The sequence below is a fragment of the Chrysochloris asiatica genome, unplaced genomic scaffold, assembly GCF_000296735.1.
Source record: "Chrysochloris asiatica unplaced genomic scaffold, ChrAsi1.0 scaffold00006, whole genome shotgun sequence".
NCBI classification, from domain to species: Eukaryota; Metazoa; Chordata; class Mammalia; order Afrosoricida; family Chrysochloridae; genus Chrysochloris; species Chrysochloris asiatica.
Genome location: NW_006408524.1, coordinates 38,789,977 through 38,807,081, shown reverse-complemented (window position 1 = coordinate 38,807,081; position 17,105 = coordinate 38,789,977). Strand labels below are relative to the sequence as shown.

Below are 17,105 nucleotides of genomic sequence, written 5' to 3'. Positions count from 1 at the left end.
GATAGATAGATATAATGTATATACACACACACACATGCATATGCATTATTTAAAAATCTGTAGCTAGATTATGATGTCTAAAAGTATCCTATATGTCTTAGAGTGTTTAGCTCTATAATTTGGACAGAGTTTGAATTCACTAAGATAACTTCTGAAATACCATATTATAGAAAAGATCAATATACTCCTTTAGAAAAGAGAATTGAGATGCAGAAGTCTAGTTATTTGCATTTCAGTCATTTTGATGTGGTTAAACATGAGGTGGTATAAACAAGTTTTTAACTATTATAGAAAGGTTGTTCATTCAAACCTATGCAAAGACACCTCAAAAAGCAGGCATAGTGATCTACTTCTAAAAGGCCACAGCCTTAAAACCCTATAGTCAGAAAAACTAGTCGGTGCCCAGCTAATATTACCAATTGTTCTGAAGAAGATCACAGTAGAAGGTCATGGATAGAGTGGGAGAAAATGTGGGACAAAATTCAAAATCATAGCAAAGTTCAAGCTTACTGATTACATTGAGAATGGTGAAAACCTGAGACTATTGTTGGCAACCCTATAGTCTGGAATACAACTCACCCACATGGGTCAATTTTCAGTCAAACAATAGGCATATGTGGTTAAATGCCATGGAGTCTTTTCCAACTCATAGGGACCCTGTAAAGGGTTTCTGAGGAGCAACTGGTAGGTTTGAAACACCAACCTTATGGTAAGCAGTCCTGTGCTTATCCTACAGCGCCACACAAAACTGCAAGTAAGGTACACATATTCAAGATCAACCACTCAAGATCAAAGAGCAGCATTTAACCAATGACAAAATTCACAGCGGTTGGGAAAGAAGAAGGAATTTTAACAAGATACACAGGGAGAAGATAGATTAAGGGATATTATATTTAAGGGAGTACAAGAATTGAGATGAAAAAATGTATGATTTACTGACTGTGAAACTGATGAACTGCTCTGTAAACATTCACTCAATTCACAATAAAAAGTGAAATATATATATATAAAAAAAATAAAAAACAAAACAAAAAAACCTATACAGTGTTCTGCACACCCAGGATGGCCATGAGTTCAAATTAGTTCAATGGTAACTAACAACCACCACCGAGAGGAACGGGTGGGAATGGACGGGTGAAAGAACTCTGTTTGTTATGTATTATATATTTGTGCGTTTATAAAATTGTTCTTTAAAAAGCATTGATACTTATGGATGCAGTAGCTCAAAATACCAACTGAGAGGGAAGGAATCACACATTGAGGATCAGTCTTATCCCCTCTGTACACAGGGTTGATAGGGTTGGGTAACTTAGACATTGACTACCTAAAATGGGGTAGAGGGCAATGCAGGCACAAAGTGACTGGCTTACAAGTTTTCAAGAGGGAGTTTAGTTTCAGAGTGTATGGGGGAAGGTAGAATCTCCCCCTCGAATAGTTTTCATATTGTTTAGATGGGTCTGGTGAAAGGAGATGGGGATAAGATTCTTATGATTCAAAAGTGAATAATTGTTATCATGACTAATTGTGATTGTCACAACTGTAAAGTTGTAACAAAAAGGGGGGAATAGTTAATCTTACAGTCCAGGAAATGAGGACCCTAGGACCATCAAGGGAGAAGAGCATGAGCAGAATGTGAGGCCCTATCCAGAGAAGCAGCAACACCAAAGATGGAAGCAGAGATGAGGACATAGAGAGAGAGCCTCCGAGGACTCTAGACTCATGAAAAGAGAAAGGCTGTGTGCTGGCACCCAGGAGGCAGGCTTGTACAATGTGCCCTTTGGTTGGTTGTTTAAATGATTATATAGTCCTGGATGTGTTTGTGTCCATTCAAAAAAAACAAAAAACAGAGGGAATAAAAGCAAATACTGTTGAATGATGATGGATGGGGGACATTGTAATCATTGCAATGAAACAAAATATAAAAGGATGATTGTAAAACTGATGTTCTCCCATGTAAACTATCACTCAATTCACAATAAAAACTTTAAACAACAAATGAATAAAAAGCATTGAGCCCTAGTGTGGCACTTTAGGAAAAGTACTAGACAGCTAACCTCAAGAATGGCATTTCAAATCCACCATTCACTCTTGGAATCTCTATATAAGGTGGATATGAGTGGGAACTAACTTGACTGCATACAACAAAAACAACATCATGCATTAACTTTATCTTTTTTAAATTATCATAAAACTGAACACACATAACCTTCAAAATTAAACACCTAAGGGATGCATGAATATTAGAGACAGCTTTTTTTTTTTTTTTTTTATCTCTTATTAGCTTATGACTAACAACTTTCTGCTCCCATAAAGATTCACAGCCTAGGACTCTATATTGAGTCTGTGAGTTGGAACCAACTTGATGGCACACAAACACCATGAAGAGCACTATATGACATTCAAGTTTAATTTTCAAACATGTTTTTCAACAATGCTTAATTTTCCTTTCAGCTAGACTAACCTATATTTGAGTTTTTAATTAGAATAACCACTGATTTGGTGTTTTTATAACATTTATACGTATCTTGAGAATAGACCTAACAAATGGGAGCATGGTGGCTCTGTAGGATAATCACTGGACTCCAAACCACAAGATCAATGGTTTGAGCCCAACAGCTGCTTCATGGGAGAAAGACAGGCTTTCTGCTCACACAAAGATTTACAACCTTGAAAACCCTATACAGGGTTACTATGAGTCAGTATTGACTCTTTGGCACAACATTGACATTCATCTTTTCATTAGCATATTGTAAATTTCATTACAATATACAACCAACCCATGATGAATTTCATAGTGGATACTTGCAGTATAAAAATGACTGCTTTGCTTATTGTATCTTGAGAAAGTGGCTTGTCTCTACATGAGGTAGGAAAGTCAGTGCCCATCAGAAGAACCACTTTCTAGGACTGGAAGTTAAAGATAGTCAGTGAGTTGATAACTTGGTATGCTCACTTGATGTGACCACAGGGGGCAATGAGATAAGTGGAAGTGGGGGAAGCAACGAAGAGATGGACTGAGTTTGGAAATGTTACATTTGCACCTGTTAGTCCAAACCACAGTGGCAGATATGAGTGACAGACAGTGAGAAAGAGATGGGGCTAGCTGGTCTGAAGTGCAGGAAGGTGTGTGAACTCCCTACACTGTGGCTGATATCCACTGATACAGGGGCTAGGGATGAGCTTCCCAGAATCCAGCCAAATAAAAGAAATGACATTTGGTATCCTTTGTTGGTATGTTTTTGTTGCTTTTAAGTGCCATTGAGCAGGTTCCAACTCATAGTGACCTGTATACAGTTTCTAAGGAACAGCTAGTGAGCTTGAACTGCTAACCTTGCGGTTTGAATCAACCTTTCAATTGAGCACATTAACCCACAGCACCACACCAGGACTCCTTTGCTGGTATGGATTTCTACAATTTGAAGGCTTGCTCTAGGTTGGACTTTGCTTCTGGATGTAGATGGTCAAAGTTCCAACTGGACTAGAAGATTGTTTAGAGCAAGGAACATGTATTCTTAGAGTACTGGTTAAATTTTTTTGGTGTAAGATTCTGTCAATATGGTACAAACTCCAAGTAACCCTATGTACGACAGAATGAAACATTGCCCAATCCTGTGCTATCCTCACAATGGTTGCTATGTTTGAGGCCCTTGTTGAAGCTACTAGGTCAATTCAATGCATGGAGGGTCTTGTTATTTTCCTCAATTTTATCAAATATGATGTCCTTCTCCAGGGACTGGGCCCTTCTAATAACATGCCCAAAGTACGTGAAACAAATCTTCACCATACCTGTTTCTGAAGAGCATAAGGTTGTACTTCTTCCAAGGCACATTGGTTCATTCTTCTGGCAGTTCACGCTATATTCAATATTTGTTACCATCACTATAATCTGAATCCATTGTTTTTCAGTCTTTCTTCTTCATTGTCCAGCTTTTACATGCACATGAAGTAATTGAAAATGATTTGGGTGATTGTTGTTAAGTGCCGTCAAGTCATTTCTGACTCACAGCGACCCTGTATAGGGGTTTCAAGGAGTTGCTAGTGAGTTTGAACCACCAACCTGTGGTTCAAACTTATCTGGTGGTCCAGTTCTTTATTCTACATTGACACACCAGGACACCTTAGTCCTCAAACTGATATCTTTGTTCTTGAACATCTTAAAGAGGTCTTTTGCAGCAGATTTGCCTAATGCAATGCATCATTTTATTTCTTTCATGAATATTGTTGATCTGAGTAAAATGAAATCCTTGACAACTTCAATCGTTTCTTTCATTATCATGATGTTGTTTATTGGTCCAGTTGTGAAGATTTTTCTTTTTCTTTATGTAACCCAGTAATATGGGTTACAAATTAAATAAATATGGTAAAAGGATGCAACCTTGATGAACACCATTCCTAAACCATGCAGTAGTATCCCCTTGTTCTGTTCCAACCCCTACCTCTTGGTCATTGTACAGTTTGTCATGAACAAATTAAGTGTTCTGGAATTCTCATTCTTTGCAAAATTATTCGAAATTTAATCTGCTATTACTTATTTGATAAGGTTGGGCAATTTAGAAATTGTTTATGTAAAATGGAGGAAGATAAAGGCATTAACTAATTGACTAACATACTTTCATGAAGGAGCCTTGGTAGCATAGTAGGTTACATGTTGGACTGTTAACCACAAGATCAGTAGTTTGAATCCACCAGCAACTCTGTGGGAGAAAAATGAGGCTTTCTGCTTCCATACAGATTTACAATCTGGAAAATCCTATACAGGGTCACTATGAAACAGAAGCGATTTGGCAGCACACTACCACCACCAACAAAAGCATATTTTCATGAGTGTTTTTATCCTCAAAATTAGGGGAATGAAGGAGGATTCCCTCTGACTAGTTCTCTCTTTTCCTGAGCTCTGGGGAAGAGAGGGTGGAGGAAGATGGTGGTAGGATTGTATAATTCAGTTGTGACTGTTAATTTAAAGACTTAATTGTGATAGTAAAGACTGTAATTGTAGAATCTGTAAGTGTGAAAGAAAGGATACAAGGGAGGCATTGTTGGACTGGAATACATTGGCCAAACTTAGAGTTCTTAAAACATTTTTGCTATGCTGATACTTCATGAGGTTCAGAGCAAGGGAATGATTTTCTCTCAGGTAAAGTTTATTAGAGGCCAGAAAAGTTGAAGCCAAGATGATTCCTGGGAACCTGACCAGATCAGATGCATAGCTAAAGCCGACCTGAATGGCTGGTAACTGATTAACTTCACCCATAGGACTCTTTGCCCCACTCAAGGACTAACTGTTAATGACTGTTCTGGATGGGTAAGTTCATTGTTGTTGGTGGTAATTGCCATTGAGTTGTTTCTGACTCAGCGAACTTATACTGAATTTCTGAGCAGCTGGTGGATTTGAATTGCCAACCTTGTGATTCAGAGTCCAGAAGTCCTATAGTGCCATACCAGGAGTTCATGCTCACTGTTGTTATTGTTGTTGTTAGGTGCCATTGAGTCGGTACAGACCCATAGCGACATTATGCACAGCAGAACGAAACACTGCCCAATCCTGGGCCAACTTCACTATTGTTGCCACGTTTGAGTCCATTAATGTAGCCACTTGGCCAGTCCACTCGTTGGGTGTCTTCCTCTTTTTCTCTGACCCTCTACCTTACCAAACATGATATCCTTCTCCAATGACTGCTTCCTCCTGACAATATGTAGTGGTTACGAATTGGGCTGCTAACCTCAAGGTCGGCAGTTTGAAACTACTAGCTGTTCCGCGGGAGAAAGATGAGACATTATGCTCCCGTAAAGATTTGCAGCCTTGGAAACCCTGTGCAGAGTCACTATGAGTCAGAATCAACTCCACAGTACACAACAACAATCCACCAACAACCTGTCAGTTTGTCATGCTCACTGGGAGGGGTAAATTAAAGAAGAACCTTGGCTAGAAAAGCCATGATGACCTGAGTGTGACGGATCACTTTTACATGTCATCTTGTAAATGGCACCAAAAATGTGGGTTGTTATCTTGTTGCTAAGTGGTATGACTCATAGTGATTTGGGTCAGACTCATTGTGAACCTGTAAAGGGTTTCCAAGGAATGACTGGTGAGTTTGAACCACCAGTCTTGCAATTCAAACCAACCTTGGAGTCCAGCATTTATACTATAGTGTCAATTCACCTAAATTTGGGGAATCTAATACAGAGTTGCTATGAGCCAGAACCGACTCAATGGCACTTAACTGCAACACAACAATGCAAATAAGGTGCTTATGTCCCACCAAGGGGACTGGACAGCTTGCTGCTAATGTAAATCCAGTGTATGCCACACTTGTAGGGGTTGTTGCTAAGTGTCATAGAGTCAGTTCCGACACATAGCGACCCTGTACAGGGTTTCCAAGGAGCAGCATCAGTCCATAGTACCACACCAGGACTCCCTTGGAGGGATTGTTGCTGTTGTAAAGTGTAATTGAGTCAGTTCTGACCCACAGAGACCCTGTATAGGGTTTCCCAGGGGCAGCTGGTGAGCTTGTACTGCCAACCTTGCAGTTCAAAAGGCTTTGCAGTCTGGTGCATTAACCCACAGCGCCATGACTCCCTTGTAGGGGTTGTTGTTGTTGCTGTTGTTGTTAAGTACCGTGGAGCCGGTTCCGACTCATAGCGACCTTGCACAGGGTTTCCGAGGCTGAAAATCTTTATGAGAGCAGAAAGCCTCATCTTTCTCCCACAGAACAGCTGGTAGTTTCGAACTGCCAACCTTGAGGTTAGCAGCCCAATTTGTAACCACTATGCGTAGGAACATGCAAATAAAGTTTTTGAGACCTAATGAGAGGATTGGTCAGTTTTGCCATCGAGTAGGCTTAAAATGAGCCATCTAGAGGCAGAAATAAGGGGACCATTAGTGCCAAGGAGAGATGTAAGTGAAGCTTGTCCTTTGGACTTGAATTCCCCATGCTGAAAATTTCCTAGACCCAAGATACAGTAAGCTGTAAAACTAGAGATGGCATAGATGGTGAGGGATGACAGCCAGTGTGGTAAAGAAGCAGCAGTAGCAGTGTCAGACAGTGCAGTGGACTTCCTGGCCCACAGAGTAAGATTACAATGGGTTTGCCAAGCCATGGGGCAAGAGAGTTGAATGCCTTTAGGCCGAGGCTTTCTGGAAGAGTGGGGTGACCCTAGGCACTTACTGGTAGAGCTAAAGGGCTTTTTTAACACTTCCTGAGCAGGGCAGAGACCTGATTGATTGGCAAGTGGGCCAAGGACCAGAGAAAGACCTGCTTGTGGATATGGTTGAGAAGAGGCTGTTCAGATCAAAGAACTGTATTCTGTCATTTCTGATCCTGAATTGTAACCGGTTACTTCCCTAATAAAGTCCGTGACTGTGAATATGGTTTGTGACTTCCATATGACCACTGCAATGGATTATTAAACCCAGTAGAGGAGTAGATAGTGCCATGAGAACAGATAGTGTCAGAAATGGTACAAAGTTTGGAGAGCAGAGGTATGTGTGATCTCTACTTCATAGTAATCAGTTAAGAGCTAATGGTAATTCTCACTTTCTCTTGTGTAGATAGAGGACCTCAGATGCTTCAGCCACATCACTTTCACAGTTGCACAAAATAGGAATATTGAGTGCTAAATAATCTAGTAATCTTTTTAAAAAGCTTACCAAAAAAATCCTGTAGGGAAAATATGTTACAACATAGGCTTTATTTTTCTTATAGTGGCAAAATATAGATAACATAAATATTAAAAAACAAAAATACAGCCAGCTGACTGTGAAAATCAGCAAAGTTAACAGAACATAAAGTATGTTAACCATTCATATATATCTAACATATTACTCTATGTGAACTCTTATAGCTAAAGATATTATGTGAAAACAAAAACATTTTTTAGAAAATGTCTATTGATAGCCACCTCCAAAAATAAATTCTCAGGTAGGAAAATCATTTAAGGCTTAAACATCTATAATGTCTTAAAGACATGAATTGGCCATGGGGAGTAAAAGTGGCAAAAGTATGACATCTCAGAGTCTAAGGGAGAAGTTGAAACTCTATTTCAGTATAGATTGAGAAATACAGGAAATAAATTAGAAATTATCTTTAAAAACTATAAGCAAGATAATACCCATTTGACCTAACCTTGATGGCTTGATAATCAGAACTTGACTAGAGGAAGGTAAAAAACAATTTTTTATTTTTTGATAAAGGAAACAAGGGGAAATTGCTATAATTTTATGAACTTCACCTATACTTAAGGATGTTGTTGTTGTTGTTATGTGCCGTGGAATTGGTTTCGACTCATAGCAACCCTGTACGGGGTTTCTGAGGCTATAAATCTTTACAGGAGCAGAAAGCCTCATCTTTCTCCCGCGGAACAGCTGGTAGTTTCCAACTGCTGACTGTGAGACTAGCAGCCTGATTCGTAACCACTACGCTACCAGAGCTCCTTACTTATGGATGTAGTAGCTCAAAATACCAACTGAGGGGGAATGAGTTTTCACATCAAGTATTTATCCTATTCCCTCTATATACAGGGTAGATAGGGATGGGCAATTTAGGCATTGGTTACCTAAAATGAGGGGATGATAAAGCCAAGAAGTGATTGGCTTACACATCTTTAAGAGTGAGTTTAGTTTAAGAGTATGTGGGGGAAGGTAGAGTCCCCATTGTATACTTTTCATCTTGTCTAGATGGGGCTGGTGAAAAGAGATGGGGATAAGGTTCTTATGGTTTAATAATGAGAAATTGTTATCGTGACTAACTGTGGCTGTCACAACTGTAAAGGTAGATATTTTGTAACAAAAATGAAGGAGTAATTAATCTTACAGTACAGATACAGAGGACCTTAGGATCATCAAGGGAGAAGAGCACAAGTAGATTGCGGGACCCTATCCAGAGAAGCAGTGACACCAGAGATAGAGGTAGAGATGAGGACATGGAGAGAGGGAGCAGCTGAGGAATCGCAACTCATGGAAAGATAGGGACTGGGTGCTGGCGGCTAGGAGGCAAGCTTGCAGAATGTGCCCTTTGGTTGTTTAAATTATTATATATTCCTGTTTCTGTGTACATCTCCTCCTCCCCCCTCAAAAAACAAAAACAAAATCAGAATGGAAGCAAATTCTGTTGAATGATGATGCACGGAGGAGATTGTAATCATTGCAATGAAACGATGGAGTAAAGATGATGTTCTCCCATGTAAATAATCACTCAATTCACAATAAAAACTTTTTTAAAACCCCAAAAAATTAATCAGCAAAGATTTTTTTAGAATAATTCAAGAGTTTTCAAGTAAATATAAAAATCAGAAGGGTATCCAAATTATAATCTTTGTAACTTCCACCGAATGGCTTTCTGGATGGGTCTGGGTAAAGAAGTTGGGGAAAATGATGATCGGACTACATGATTTAATTGTGAGTGATTGTTAACATAGATAATTATGACTATGTTGTTATTAGGTGCTATCAAGTAGGTACTGACTCATGGACACCCTATGTACAATAGATGAGAAACACTTCCTGGTCATGCGCCAACCTCACAATCACTACATTTGAGTTCATTGCTGCTGCCACTGTGCCAATCCATCTCGCGGGGGTCTTGCTCTTGTTCTTCAATGCTCCATTTTAGCAAACATGATATTCTCCTCTGGAGTCTGGTCTTTCCTGGCAATATGTCTGAAATATGAGAGGCGAAGTCTGGCCATCCTGGCTTCCAGGAAGCAGTCTAGCTGTACTTATTCCAAAATATACATGCTTGTTCTTTAGGCAGTCCATGGTACTTTTAATATTATCCTCCAACTCTGTAGCTCAAATGCATCAATTCTTCTAATCTTCCTTATACACTGTCCAATTTTTGCATGCATTTGAGATTATTGGAAATACCATGGCTTGGGTTAGGGGCACATCAGTCCTCAAACTGACATCTTTGCTCTTCAATACTTTAAAGAGGTCTTATACAGCAGATTTTCCCAATGCAGTACAACGTTTGATTTCTTGACTGCTGCTTTCATGAGTGTTGGTAGATCCCAGCAAAATGAAGTCTTTGACAACTTACGTTTTTCTCTTTTTATTGTGATGTTATTTATTGGTCCATAGGTAAGGATTTTTGTTTTCTTTACATTGAGGTGCAACCCATACCAAAAGTCTCTGATCTTCATCAGTATTTTAAGTATTCTTTGCCTTCAGCAAGCAAGGGTGTATCATCTGCATATCACAGAATGTTAATGTCTTCCTCCTATCTTGATGCCATGTTTTTCTTCATACAATGCAGCTTCTCAGATTATTTCTTAGTATACAGACTGAATAACAGTAGTGAGGTTGGCCCAGGGTTGGGCAGCATTTCATTCTGCTGTGCATAAGGTCGCCATGAGTTGGTACCGACTCAATAGCACCTAACAACAAGTATGGTGAAAGAATGCAACCTGGGTTCACACCTTTCCTGAGTTTCGGTGTTCTCGTTTTGTTAGAATAACTGTCACTTGGTCTATGTACAGGTTCCTCATGAACACAATTAAGTGTTCCGCAATACTCATTCTCCGCAATATTACCAATAGCTTGTCATGAGATGCACAACCGAAAGCCTTTGCATAGTCAATAAAGCACAGGTAATCATTTTTCTGCATTCTCTGCTTTCAGCCCAGATCCATCTGATGTGAGCAAAGGTATCCCTCATTCCACTTCCTCTTCTGAATCTGACTTGAATATATGGAAGTTCTTTATCAGTGTATGGCTGCAGCCATTTTTGAATGATCTTTAGCAAAATTTTGCTTACATGGGATATTAATGATATTATCCAATGATATCTGCATTCCATTGGTGCTTTGGAATAGGCTCAAATATGGATCTCTTCCAGTCAGTTGGCCAGGTAGTTTTCTTCCAAATATCTTGGAATAGATGAGTGAGTGCCTCCAGTGCTGCATCAATTTGTTGAAAGATTTCAATTTGTATTCCATAATTCCTGGAGCCTTGTTCTTAGCCATTTCCTTCAATGCACCTTGGACTTCCTCCTTTAGTATCACTAGCTCTTGATCATATGCTACCTCTTGAAATGTTGGAGCATTGACCATTTCTTTCTGGTAGAGTGACTCTATATATTCCTTCCATCTTCTTTTGATGGTTTCTGCAGCATTCAATATTTTGTCCATTGTTGTTGTTAAGTGCCGTTCGGTCGGTTCCAACTCATAGTGACCCTGTATAGGGTTCCTAGGAGTGGCTGGTGAGATTGAACTGCCTCCTTGCAGTTCAAACTGACCTTGCAATCCAGTGCATTAACCTGTGGTGCCACACCATGATTCCATTTTGTCCATAGAATCCTTCAATATTTCAAGTTGAGGCTTGCATTTTTTATTCAGTTCCTTCAACTTGAGAAATGCTGAGTGTGTTCTTCCCTTTTGCTTTTCTAGCTCCAGGTCTTTGCACAGCATCATGCAAGACACCAGAGTACGACAAACTGACAGACAAATGGTGGAATTATGACTATAAAAACTTGGAATTCTAACATGAGCACTGATCAATTTTGTCATCCTGTTAGTATAAAATGAATCATCTTAGAAGCAGAAACAGAGAACCTCATTACCATCAGGAAAAAGCAAGGAGTAGAGTGTACCATTTGGTCCCTAAGATCACTCATTGAATGTTGAATCTCCTTGGCCCAGGAGACAGAATTGTGACATCATAAGACTGGTAGAGGAGCAATTGTAGCAGAACTAAGAGTCAAAGCAAAGGACAATGCCATGGGATTGCTACGTAAGGAGTAATGCTGGCTGCCTTTGGGCAGGAGGTTTGGTAGTAGAGTGAGTGGGATGCTTCCAGGCACTTAATTGGAAAGCTTTGCTTGGTAACTTACAGAATTAAAGCTGAGTGCCTTTGAGATGAGGCTTACAGCAGAGTACAACATCCTTTGAGTATTTACTGGCAGCCCTAAAGTAACTTTGTAACGTTTCCCTGGCTGGGCAAAGGCCAGGCCAATGAGTCAAGGGCCAGAGAGAGATCAACAAAAGGAGGTTATCTTAACCAAGAAACTGTATCCTGAACATTTCTAATATAACCTATTAACTTCCTAATAAATCCCATATTTGTGAGTATGGTCTGTGAGTTCTGTGTGGCAATTGCACAGATTTGTAGAACCCAGCTGAAAAGTAGAGTGCATGGGAGGGATCGTTTGTATCACAATTGGTAAAAGAAATTTGGAGGGTGGAGACATCCCTAACTTTAGTCTCATAGGAATCAGCCTTTGGCTCATGTGGAGTTTGATTCTACTTCTCTCTTATGAAGTTAGGGGAGGTCAGAGGCAACTACCCATGTCATTTTAACAACCTCTATTTTATGTGTTATCTACTATTAATGAAGTGGGAGCTGTAATCCTTCATGAGTTCAGAAACATCAACTCAAGGTAAAAATGTAGCTTGATGACCCTTCTAGGATGGTGAGACCTCATCTATCATACTTTGGATATGTTGTCAGGAAGGAACAGTCCCTGGAGAAGAAATCATACTTAGTTAAGTGGAGGGCCAATAAAAAAGAGAAAGACGCTCAGCGAGATGGATTGACACAGTGACAGCACCAATGGGCTCAAATATAAAAACAGTGTGAGGATGGTGTTTCGTTCTGTTGTGAACAGTGCCACTATCAGTTGGAACCTACTTCATGACACCTAACAGCAATAATTATTTATATTAAAATGTCTTTAAATTACAAGATTACTTAAAAAAAAAGAAAAGCTATTTTTTTCTCAAAAATTATCTTGAACTTTGATCAATAATAGAGAGTAAGAATCATTAGTTAAAATTTGTGCTAAGCATTTCAAAGAGCCAATCTATGTATTGTCTTTTTGAGTGATGTTATTGTTAAGTGTCATCAAGTCAGTTTAGACCTATAGAGAACTGATATAGGGCTTCCAAGGGGCAGATGGTGGGTTTGAACCACAGACCTTGTAGTTCACAGTCCTGTGCTAATCCTACAGAACCACACCAGGAGTCCCTCTTTAGGAGTAGTTCACTTCACTTCATATAAGAAATAAATAAAACTATCAATTGAGGAAGAGGTGGTATGGATCATGGGAAAAATATGAGGAGGAAGAAATGGACAATCCTGCAAAATTCTGCTACTTAAAAGCCATATGACCTTGGGTATCTCAAGCATTTTCTGTAATTCTTGTTTTCTTTCTTATCTGCAAAATGGAGATGAACCATGATCTACCTACTCCTAAATCTGTGCTGTTCAAAACAAATTTTTCTAAATTTAAATGAGAAGCCTTGATCAAATGTAGTATTTTATGAAGTTAATTCTCACACACATTTTATTACTGGCTTACTTTATTTTATTATTTTTTAAAAAATCTGTAAATAATATTAAAACTAAAATAATTGAAAACACAGTGGTGTTATAAGACTTAGATATTAATCAAATACTTTTCCTTTTTTTCTTGAAACTATGTTGTTTGACTTCTGATTCCTGGTTCCTTGCATACATCAGGTACTCAATAAAACTGATCAATAGAAGAAAGGGACAGAAAATTTATCTGGAAGACTGGAAATATGCCATGTGTGTCCCTGCACAGAGTCGCTGTGAATTGAACTGACTCAATGGCACATAACAGCAACAGCAACAACAACAACAACAACTTAAGAATTAACATAGCATAAATGTTCTTAATTTAAACACTAGACAGAATTTTCTATTTTAGCATTCTGAGACTAACCATCTAAAATTGTACTGATTTTCCAGAGTAGATAATTCAATACAAAAGGCAGAGCAGTGTCGTAGTTAACAGACGAATGGTCCATTCAACCATAGTTCCCACAGATATAATTGAAGTTAAGACTAGTACACATTTTTTATTATTACTGTTATTTAAATATAAAACAGTTAGAGCAGAATAAATACTTTTGATAAGTTACACAAAAGAATACTCTACAAGCAAGAGCAAAAACAAATAAAAATGTAAGTATCGTATTTATGTCATTCTTCCAAAGGTTTCTTTAAAGTGTTAAAGAGCAAAGAGGTGACTTTGAGGATTAAGGTGTGCCTGACCCAAGCCATTATATTTTTACATGGTATTCATGTGAAAGGTGGACAATGAATTAGGAAGACCAGAGAAGATACATTTGAATTACGGTGTTGATTAAAAAACATTGAAAAGTACCATGGAGACTTTCAAGTACAGTTTCAAAAACTGCCAGAAAAACAAATCTACTTTGGAAGAAGTACAGTCAGAATATTCCTTAAAGCCAGGATAGTGAGACTTCACCTCTCATACTTTAGGCATGTGGTCAGAAGGGACCAGTCACTGAAGAAAGACATCATGCTTGCAAAATTGAAGAGTCGGTAAAAAAGAGGAAGATCACTAGTGAGAGGGATTGGCACAGTGTCCAAAAAGGACTGAAATATAATGGCAATTGTGAGGATGGTTTGGTGTTTCATTCTGTTGTGCACAGGGTTGCCATGAGTTGGAACTGACGCGACGGCATCTAACAACAACAATAACAAATTTAGTCTTGTATACTTTATTTAAGGATCTCTGGTAGCATAATGGTTATGAATCGGGCTGCTACTCTCATGGTCAGCAGTTCAAAATTACCATAAATATGAGGCTTTCTGCTCCTGTAAAGATGTACAGCCTCAGAAACCCTATGCTGGGTCGCTATGAGTCGGAACCACCTCCAATATACTAAAGAACAATATACTTTATTTATGTAAATTACTACCCAGATATCTGTAGATAAATAGACAGACAGACAGACAGACAGGCTTCGGTTGAAGACCCAACCAGGGGAAGTGACAGCAGGTAACCTACCTCTTTCCCACTTGTCATCCACAGAAGCTGCAGAGGAGAGCTGTCACATTTTTCTGTGGTATAGAGTTTGATAACCAACGAAATCAAAACCAAACCCATTGCCATCCAGACAATTCCAACTCAAAGTGAACCTGTAGGAGAGAGGAGAACTTCTCCAGGGGGGGTCTGAGGCTGTAAATCTTTCAGGAAGAAGACCCCCTTATCTTTCTCCCATAGAGATGCTAGTGAGTTAGAACCGTCAAGCTTTTGCTTAGCAGCCTGATACTTAAACCACCGCAACACCAGGGTTCCTATTTGACAACCACAGTCTTATAGAATTGTTTTTATCTCAAGTTTGTATAGAAGCACTGTCAAACAGACCTGGAAACTCTCAGGAGGCTTGATTTTTTAGAGTTACCAAGTTGAACAAGAATCAAAATTTCCTAAAATTTCCTGTGTCTATGTATCAATAATCTATACTAATTTCATCAATACATTTCTGCTAGTTTTACAATTAGAATGATTCTTAACAGATGAAGGTTGTAAACTTCTGAGAACCACTCATTCATATATGTTTTAAACAAATATTTTTTTGATTGCGTATTATGATATCCTGTTGTATGTTGTCATAGGATAAGCACTTGACCACCAGGTGAGTTTGAACTGCAAGGTCGGCAGTTCAAATTCACCAGCTGCTCTGCAGAAACACTGTAGACTAGCTATGAATCTAATAGACTCAACAGCACTTAACAACTAACAACAAAAGCACTGGTCACTTGGTTAGCTATTGCAACAACATAATTTGCAGTGAATTTGCATAATTAAGGAGGGATGGGAGTCTTGGTGTGGTGCCATAGGATAAGCACTAGGATGCTAATGACAAAGTTGGCGGTTCAATCCTACCAGCCACTCCTTGGAAACTATATACAGAGTCACAATGAGCAAGAACTGACAAGATAATGGTGAACAACAACAACAACAACACTATTTCCCAACACCAAGGATAGTGTGAAGCCCATCCCAAGGAGAATGAACCGATTGCATATTTTGCACATGAATGCCTAAAACTGGTCAGTGAACCTAAGATGAAGGACCTTTCCTTAGCTGGTCAGCTCTGTTACATACTGTGGCTTGTTTCTTTCTTCTTTGTCAGCTAGCATGCTAGAAGACGGGTCATCAGACTACAACCCTCAGACTAAACCCAGGCTGCCTCCTGTTTTTCTAGTTGAAGCATTATTATAACACAACTAAACTTTTTGATATTTTTCTTCTCTAATTTATATAAATATGTTAATAAAATACATCCGAAATGAGCTAATGAGCCAACAGCTGTAAAGAATCTTTGATTTCGTTTTCCACAAGGTCTAATAAACCTGAAATATGTAACACTTTAAAGAGATTTAAGTGAGCTACCTAAATATGAATATTAAGACATTATATTGTAAAGAGCATACAAAAAAGATTTCATGTATACTGGACCTCTTACTCAAATTCTTATCATTCTCAGAATGTAACGATTAGAGAAATAATGTTGGATGGAATTTTGAGAATGCAATGGCATAAAGAAAACACTGTTCTAAGCCTCCACAACAATAAGTGAACTCCACTTGCTTAGGAATTGTCCATGTTGCTTTCGTGTTAGCACAACAAAGTTCAGTACCAGTAAAACCCTTGTAATTCTTTATACTTTATATAAAAAAGGAACGATTTTCTAGCAATGAAAACAAAATATATTGGTACCTTGATATTAATTACACATTTTTAAATATTTAATCAGCACTTGATACCTGAACTTTATACAAGACAGCATAACTAAACTTTTCTGTATTTTTCTTATCTAATTTATGTTAATGAGCAATAAAACAGATCCCATATGAGCTAATAACTATATAGAACTTTTGAGTTTGTTTTCTACAAAGACTAACAAACCTAAAATATGAAACACAAGAGATTTAAATGAACTACATAATGTGAATATCAAAACATTTCATCTTAAAGGACAAACCAAAAAGATTTCATGTCTCACTATAATTCTTATCCTTTCTAGACTAGTAATTATTAAGAAGATTACTTTTTAACTGTATTTGAAATTCTCTGATAAGAACACCCCAAGTAATACATTTGTATGAGTGATTTTAGGCAAGCCTGAATTGAGTACAGAATCTCATTTATTCATCTACCAAATCCAAACATTTAACTTTTAACTTAATTTAAGTATAGTATTACAAGTAATGTTAATGACTTCCGACTTCAAGAATTCTACATTACCTTAAATATACTGTGTAAGAAAAGAGTTGTTGTTGTTGTTAAGTACTGTGGAGTCGGTTCTGACTCATAGCGACCCTGTACAGG

At 38.4% G+C, this 17,105-nt stretch overlaps 1 protein-coding gene and 1 pseudogene across 1 annotated transcript in view; one reads left to right on the top strand and one right to left on the bottom strand.

Moving 5' to 3' along the window:
• Positions 1-17,105, bottom strand: part of ISPD (isoprenoid synthase domain containing) — a 393,355-nt gene that overhangs the window by 40,962 nt on the left and 335,288 nt on the right. The gene's annotated exons all lie outside the window — the stretch shown is intronic.
• LOC102839878 overlaps positions 7,434-17,105 on the top strand; it is a 19,304-nt pseudogene continuing 9,632 nt past the window's right edge.